Source organism: Tachyglossus aculeatus, chromosome 9, assembly GCF_015852505.1.
Source record: "Tachyglossus aculeatus isolate mTacAcu1 chromosome 9, mTacAcu1.pri, whole genome shotgun sequence".
Lineage (NCBI taxonomy): Eukaryota > Metazoa > Chordata > Mammalia > Monotremata > Tachyglossidae > Tachyglossus > Tachyglossus aculeatus.
In genome coordinates, this window is record NC_052074.1 from 60,431,740 (window position 1) to 60,440,313 (window position 8,574).

Here is an 8,574-nt window from a genome sequence, read left to right on the forward strand (position 1 = left end):
CCACAACGGTCTAGCTTACGGTATAGAGGTCTATAAGGGCCTGTGTAAGGAGCATTCCAACACTGCGCAGAAACCTGCTGAGAAGCTGAAAATACCATATTCCATCTCAAAGGAGGTAAAAGGAAACAGATCGAGTTCCACTCCCTGGCAAAGATAATCAATCAATCATATTTATTGAGCGCTTACTATGTGCAGAGCACTGTACTAAGCGCTTGGGAAGTACCAATTGGCAACATACAGAGACAGTCCCTACCCAACAGTGGGCTCACAGTCTAAAAGGGGGAGACAGAGAACAAAACCAAACATACTAACAAAATAAAATAAATAGAATAGATACGTACAAATAAAATAGAGTAAAAAATATGTACAAACAAAGATAACACATTTTAACGACTGTTCCCTAAAACGCAACTCATCACTTGAGCTGATTTCGAGGAATTTGGGAAGGAATGGGAGACTAATTAATGGTGACAGCCCAATTCATCGATCAAAGGTATTATTGATTGAGGGTTTACTGTGGGCACAGCACTGCACTAAGCTCTTGGGGAAGCACAACAGAGTTGGTAAACACATTCCCTGCCCACAATGAGCTTAAGGTCTGGGCAGGGGGAGACGGACATTAATATAGAATAAATACTTTACAGATCTGTACATAAGTGCTTCGGGTGGGTGGGCTGAATACCCAATTGCCAAAGGGTATACAGAGCCAAGTGCACAGGTGACGCAGAAGGGCCGCTTGAAGGAGAGGTGATTTTACTACAGCTTTGAAGGAGGGGAGAGTTGTGGTCTGGTAGATGTAGAGGGAGTTCCAGACCAGAGGGAAGACGTGAGGAAGAGATCGGCGGTGAGACCGATGAGATCGGGGCACAGTGAGCAAGCTGGAGGCTAGAGGAGAAATGTGTGAGGGCTGGATTGGAGTAGGAGCGTGGTGAGGTAGGAGGGGGCGAGGTGATTGAGTGCTTTAAAGCCAAAGGTGAGGAGTTTCTGTTTGCTGTGGGGGTGGATCAATCAATCAATCGTATTTATTGAGCGCTTACTGTGTGCAGAGCACTGTACTAAGCGCCTGGGAAGTACAAGTTGGCAACATATAGAGACGGTCCCAACCCAACAGCGGGCTCACAGTCTAGAAGGGGGAGACAGAGAACAAAACATATTAACAAAAGAAAATAAACAGAATAGATATGTACAAGTAAAATAAATAGAATAATAAATACGTACAAACATATATACAATCAATCAATCAATCGTACTTATTGAGCGCTTACTGTGTGCAGAGCACTGTATTAAGCGCTTGGGAAGTACAAGTTGGCAACATATAGAGACGGTCCCGACCCAACAGCGGGCTCACAGTCTAGAAGGGGGAGACAGAGAACAAAACATATTAACAAAAGAAAATAAATAGAATAGATATGTACAAGTAAAATAGAGTAATAAATACGTACAAACATATATACAATCAATCAATCGTATTTATTGAGCGCTTACTGTGTGCAGAGCACTGTACTAAGCGCTTGGGAAGTACAAGTTGGCAACATACAGAGACGGTACCGACCCAACAGCGGGCTCACAGTCTAGAAGGGGGAGACAGAGAACAAAACATATTAACAAAAGAAAATAAATAGAATAGATATGTACAAGTAAAATAAATAGAGTAATAAATATGCACAAACATATATACAGGTGCTGTGGGGAAGGGAAGGAGGTAAGACGGGGGGGATGGAGAGGGGGAGGAGGGGGAGAGGAAGGACGGGGTGACCACTGGAGGTTTTTGAGGAGTGGGGAAATGTGAACTGAATGCTTTTGTAGAAAAATGATCCGGGCAGCAGAGGGAAGTCCGGACTGGAGAGGGGAGAGGCTGGAGGACAGCGAGGAGGCAAATACAGTAGTAGAGGCGGGATAGGATAAGTGTTTGCTTGGATCATCATCATCATCATCATCAACTGTATTTATTGAGCGCTTACTGTGTGCAGAGCACTGTGCTAAGCGCTTGGGAAGTACAAGTTGGCAACATCTAGAGACAGTCCCTACCCAACAGCGGGCTCACAGTCTAAAAGGGGGAGACAGAGAACAAAACCAAACATAGTAACAAAATAAAATAAATAGAATAGATATGTACAAGTAAAAAAAATAAATAGAGTAATAAATATGTACAAACATATATACATATATGCAGGCGCTGTGGGGACGGGAAGGAGGTAAGATGGGGGGGATGGAGAGGGGGGCGAGGGGGAGAGGAAGGAGGGGGCTCAGTCTGGGAAGGCCTCCTGGAGGAGGTGAGCTCTCAGTAGGGCCTTGAAGGGAGGAACAGAGCTAACTTGGCGGATGGGCAGAGGGATTGGGGGCATTCCAGGCCTGATCAGCATAGTAGTGGCCGAGTTCTACCTCCTGTAAAAATATGACATTGCCCTGAAACAAGCTGAGGTGGTCTAAGTTAAAGAAAACACTGATCATCAACTAATCACTTGGACAGTACAATTCATTCATTCATTCATTCATTCATTCATTCAATCGTATTTATTGAGCGCCTACTGTGTGCAGAGCACTGTACTAAGTGCTTGGGAAGTACAAGTTGGCAACTCATTCATTCATTCAATCATATTTATTGAGCGCTTACTGTGTGCAGGGCACTGTACTAAGTGCTTGGGAAGTACAAGTTGGCGACTCATTCATTCATTCATTCAAATTTATTGAGCGCTTACTGTGTGCAGAGCACTGTACTAAGCGCTTGGGAAGTACAAGTTGGCAACATCTAGAGATGGTCCCTACCCAACAGTGGGCTCACAGTCTAGAAGGGGGAGACAAGAGAACGAAACAAAACATATTAAGAAAATAAAATAAATAGAATAAATATGTACAAATAAAATAAATAAATAAGTTAGCAGACACTTTCCAAGAGCCCGGGCTTGGGAGTCAGAGGTTGTGGGTTCTAATCCCGGCTCCACCTCTTATCAGCTGTGTGACTTTGGGCAAGTCACTTCACTTCTCTGGGACTCAGTTCTCTCATCTGTCCCATGGGGGTGAAGATTGTGATGCCAATTTGTACTTCCCAAGCGCTTAGTACAGTGCTCTGCACATAGTAAGCGCTCAATAAATACGATTGATTGATTGATCGATTGATTGACTGAGAGCCCAACGTGGGACAACCTGATCGCCTTGTATCTATTTTAGTGCTTATAACAGTGCTTGGCACATAGTAAGTGCTTAACAAGTACCATTATTATTATTCACTTCTCTGGGCCTCAGTTCCCTCAACTGCAAAATGGGGATGAAGACTGTGAGCCCCACGGGGGACAACCTGACCGCCTTGTACCTATTCCAGCACTTAGGACAGTGCTTGGTACATAGTAAGCGCTTAACAAACACCATTATTATTATTATTGTTCTCTGGGCCTCAGTTTCCTCATCTGTCAAATGGGGATGAAGACTGTGAGCCTCACGGGGGACAACCTGATCACCGTGTATCCTCACAGCGCTTAGAAAAGTGCTTTGCACATAGTAAGCGTCTGGAATGTGACTCACAGTTTAGACTGTGAGCCCACTGTTGGGTAGGGACCGTCTCCATGTGTTGCCAACTTGTACTTCCCAAGCACTTAGTACAGTGCTCTGCACACAGTAAGCACTCAATAAATACGAATGATTGATTGACTGAATGCCCTCCCTCCGCACATCCGCCAAGCTAGCTCTCTTCCTCCCTTCTAAGCCCTACTGAGAGCTCACCTCCTCCAGGAGGCCTTCCCACACTCAACCCCCTCCTTCCTCTCCCCCTCCTCCCCCTCCCTATCCCTTCCGCCTTACCTCCTTCCCCTCCCCACAGCACCTGTATATATATGTATATATATGTTTGTACGTATTTATTACTCTATTTATTTTATTTGTACATATTTATTCTATTTATTTTATTTTGTTAATATGTTTTGTTTCGTTCTCTGTCTCCCTCTTCTAGACTGTGAGCCCACTGTTGGGTAGGGACCGTCTCTATTATGTTGCCAACTTATACTTCCCAAGCGCTTAGTACAGTGCTCTGCACACAGTAAGCACTCAATAAATACGATTGAATGAATGAATGAACAAACACCACCATTATTATTATTATTATTATTATTATTATTCTCTGGGTCTCAGTTCCCTCATCTGTAAAATAGGGATGAAGACTGTGAGCCCCACATGGGACAACCTGATTACCTTGTATCTACCCCAACACGTGGAACACTGCTTTGCACATGGTAAGCACTTAACAAATACTATTATTATTATTATTATTCTCTGGGCCTCAGTCCCCTCATCTGTCAAGAACAGTGCTTTGCACATAGTAAGCGCTTAACAAATGCCGTTATTATTATTAAATGGGGATGAAGACTGTGAGCCCCACGGGGGACAACCTGATTACCTTGTATCCCTCAGCACTTAGAAAAGTACTTGGCACATAGTAAGCGCTTAACAAATACCACCATTATTATTATTATTATTATTCTCTGAGCCTCAGTTCCCTCATCTGTAAAATGGGAATGAAGACTGTGCACCCCACTGGGCACCATCTGATTGCCTTGTATCTACCCCAGTGCTTAGAACAGTGCTTGGCACATAATAAGCGCTTAACAAATACCACCATTATTATTATTATTATTCTCTGGGCCTCAGTTCCCTCATCTGTAAAATTGGAATGAAGACTGTGGGCACCACTGGTCACCATCTGATCGCCCTGTATCTACCCCAGCGCTTAGAACAGTGCTTGGCACATAGTAAGCTCTTAATAAATACTATTATTATTATTCTCTGGGCCTCAGTTCCCTCATCTGTAAAATGGGGATGGAGACTGTGAGCCCCACTGGGCACCGTCTGATCGCCTTGTATCTCCCCCAGCGCTTAGAAAAGTGCTTGACACATAGTAAGCGCTTAACAAATACCACCCTTCTTCTTCTCTGGGCCTCAGTTCCCTCATCTGTAGAATGGGGATGAAGAGTGTGAGCCCCACTGGGCACCATCTGATTGCCTTGTATCTCCCCCAGCACTTAGAAAAGTGCTTGACACATAGTAGGCGCTTAACAAATACCACCATTATTATTATTCTCTGGGCCTCAGTTCCCTCATCTGTAAAATGGGGATGGAGACTGTGAGCCCCACTGGGCACCATCTGATCGCCTTGTATCTCCCCCAGTGCTTAGAAAAGTGCTTGACACATAATAAGCGCTTAACAAATACCACCATTCTTCCTCCTCTTCTCTGGGCCTCAGTCCTCTCACCTGTAAAATGGGGATGAAGACTGTGAGCCCCACTGGGCACCATCTGATCGCCTTATATCTCCCCCAACACTTAGAAAAATGCTTGACACACAGTAAGCACTTAACAAATACCACCATTATTCTTCTTCTCTGGGCCTCAGTTCCCTCATCTGTAAAATGGGGATGAAGACTGTGAGCCCCACTGGGCACCATCTGATCGCCTTGTATCTACCCCGCGCTTCGAACAGTGTTGGTACATAGTAAACACTTTAATACTATCATCATTATTATTCTTCTCTGGGCCTCAGGTCCCTCATCTGTAAAATGGGGATGAAGAGTGTGAGCCCCACTGGGCACCATCTGATCGCTTTGTATCTCCCCCGGTGCTTAGAACAGTGCTTGGCACATACTAAGCTCTTAACAAATACTATTATTCTTCTTCTCTGGGCCTCAGTCCCCTAATCTGTAGAATGGGGATGAAGATTGTGAGCCCCACTGGGCACCATCTGATCACTTTGTATCTACTCCGCGCTTAGAACAGTGCTTAGTACATAGTAAACACTTAAATACTATCATCATTATTATTATTCTCTGGGCCTCAGTTCCCTCATCTGTAAAATGGGGATGGAGATTGTGAGCCCCACTGGGCACCATCTGATCGCCTTATATCTGCCCCAGCACTTAGAAAAGTGCTTGGCACATAGTAAGCACTTAAATACTATCATCATTATTATTATTCTCTGGGCCTCAGTTCCCTCATCTGTAAAATGGGGATGGAGACTGTGAGCCCCACTGGGCACCATCTGATCGCCTTATATCTGCCCCAGCGCTTAGAAAAGTGCTTGGCACATAGTAAGCGCTTAACAAATACCACCATTTTTATTCTTCTTCTTCTTCTCTGGGCCTCAGTTCCCTCATCTGTAGAATGGGGATGAAGACTGTGAGCCCCACTGGGCACCATCTGATCGCTTTGTATCTCCCCCAGCGCTTAGAAAAGTGCTTGACACATAGTAAGCGCTTAACAAATACCACCATTATTATTATTATTCTCTGGGCCTCAGTCCCCTCATCTGTAGAATGGGGATGAAGACTGTGAGCCCCACTGGGCACCGTCTGATCGCCCTGTATCTACCCCAGCGCTTAGAACAGGGCTTGGCACATAGTAAGCTCTTAACAAATACTATTATTATTATTCTCTGGGCCTCAGTTCCCTCATCTGTAAAATGGGGATGAAGACTGTGAGCCCCACTGGGCACCACCTGATCGCCTTATATCTCCCCCAGTGCTTAGAAAACTGCTTGACACATAGTAGGCGCTTAACAAATACCACCATTTTTATTATCCTTCTTTTCTGGGCCTCAGTTCCCTCATCTGTAAAATGGGGATGAAGACTGTGAGCCCCACTGGGCACCACCTGATCGCCTTATATCTCCCCCAGCGCTTAGAAAAGTGCTTGACACATAGTAGGCGCTTAACAAATACCACCATTATTATTATTCTCTGGGCCTCAGTTCCCTCATCTGTAAAATGGGGATGGAGACTGTGAGCCCCACTGGGCACCCTCTGATCGCCTTATATCTCCCCCAGCGCTTAGAAAAGTGCTTGGCACATAGTAAGCGCTTAACAAATACCACCCTTCTTCTTCTCTGGGCCTCAGTTCCCTCATCTGTAGAATGGGGATGAAGACTGTGAGTGCCACTGGGCACCATCTGATCGCCTTATATCTCCCCCAGCGTTTAGAAAAGTGCTTGACACATAATAGGCGCTTAACAAATACCACCATTATTATTATTCTCTGGGCCTCAGTTCCCTCATCTGTAAAACAGGGATGAAGACTGTGAGCCCTCCTGGGCACCATCTGATCGCCTTATATCTCCCCCAGCGCTTACAAAAGTGCTTGGCACATAGTAAGCTCTTAGCAAATACTATTATTCTCTGGGCCTCAGTCCCCTCATCTGTAGAATGGGGATGAAGACTGTGAGCCCCACTGGGCACCGTCTGATCGCCCTGTATCTACCCCAGCGCTTAGAACAGGGCTTGGCACATAGTAAGCTCTTAACAAATACTATTATTATTATTCTCTGGGCCTCAGTTCCCTCATCTGTAAAATGGGGATGAAGACTGTGAGCCCCACTGGGCACCACCTGATCGCCTTATATCTCCCCCAGTGCTTAGAAAACTGCTTGACACATAGTAGGTGCTTAACAAATACCACCATTTTTATTATCCTTCTTTTCTGGGCCTCAGTTCCCTCATCTGTAAAATGGGGATGAAGACTGTGAGCCCCACTGGGCACCACCTGATCGCCTTATATCTCCCCCAGTGCTTAGAAAAGTGCTTGGCACATAGTAAGCGCTTAACAAATACCACCATTTTTATTCTTCTTCTTCTTCTCTGGGCCTCAGTTCCCTCATCTGTAAAATGGGGATGAAGAGTGTGAGCCCCACTGGGCACCATCTGATCGCTTTTTATCTCCCCCAGCGCTTAGAAAAGTGCTTGACACATAGTAGGCGCTTAACAAATACCACCATTATTATTATTCTCTGGGCCTCAGTTCCCTCATCTGTAAAATGGGGATGGAGACTGTGAGCCCCACTGGGCACCCTCTGATCGCCTTATATCTCCCCCAGCGCTTAGAAAAGTGCTTGGCACATAGTAAGCGCTTAACAAATACCACCATTTTTATTATCCTTCTTTTCTGGGCCTCAGTTCCCTCATCTGTAAAATGGGTAAGAGGAGTGTGAGCCCCACTGGGCACCATCTGATCGCTTTGTATCCACCCCAGCGCTCAGAACAGTGCTTGGCACGTAGTAAGCGCTTAACAAATACAATTATTATTATTTTTATTATTATTATTATCATGAGGAGCGGACTGGGCCCTGCTCGAGGGCCTCGCGCCTCCTACCTGGATCTCCTCAGCGCCGCCATCATGCCGGACATACGTCACTTCCGGCCTCCCCCCGCAGCCCGGCCCGGGGCGCTCCTCACACTGCCTTCGCTGTCCTCCCCGGTGGACGACTAACTGGACGTCCGATTTTTTTTTTCCCCCCACTCAGACACTCCGGATGGTAACCCCTACCCCTGGCTCCCCCCCGCTTTCGCACACGCCCGGGAAGACAGCCTCCAACCCGCCCCGCCTTCCACTTTACCAAGATGGCGGCGGACGGGAAGGAACTACAAGGCCCAGCGTGCAACGCCGGGTAAAAAGCGGCGGAGGGGTGGGGGCGCGCGCGCGCGGGGCACACCGGGAGTTGTAGTTTCGGCCCGCAGCACGAGGAGGCGCGCGGGGGCACGTACGATGACGTCACGACGTCGACGGCGGTTAGCCTATCGCTTTGAAGAGACGAAGGGCCGG

General features: G+C 46.3%; 1 protein-coding gene across 1 annotated transcript in view; it reads right to left on the reverse strand.

The window, feature by feature from the left end:
- CWC22 (CWC22 spliceosome associated protein homolog) overlaps window positions 1-8,213 on the reverse strand; it is a 60,167-nt gene extending 51,954 nt beyond the window's left edge. The window contains exon 1 of the mRNA XM_038751514.1: window positions 8,125-8,213. The gene's annotated coding sequence lies outside the window, so the exon portion shown is untranslated. The remainder of the gene's footprint in view (window positions 1-8,124) is intronic.
- Between the last annotated feature and the right edge of the window lie 361 nt (window positions 8,214-8,574).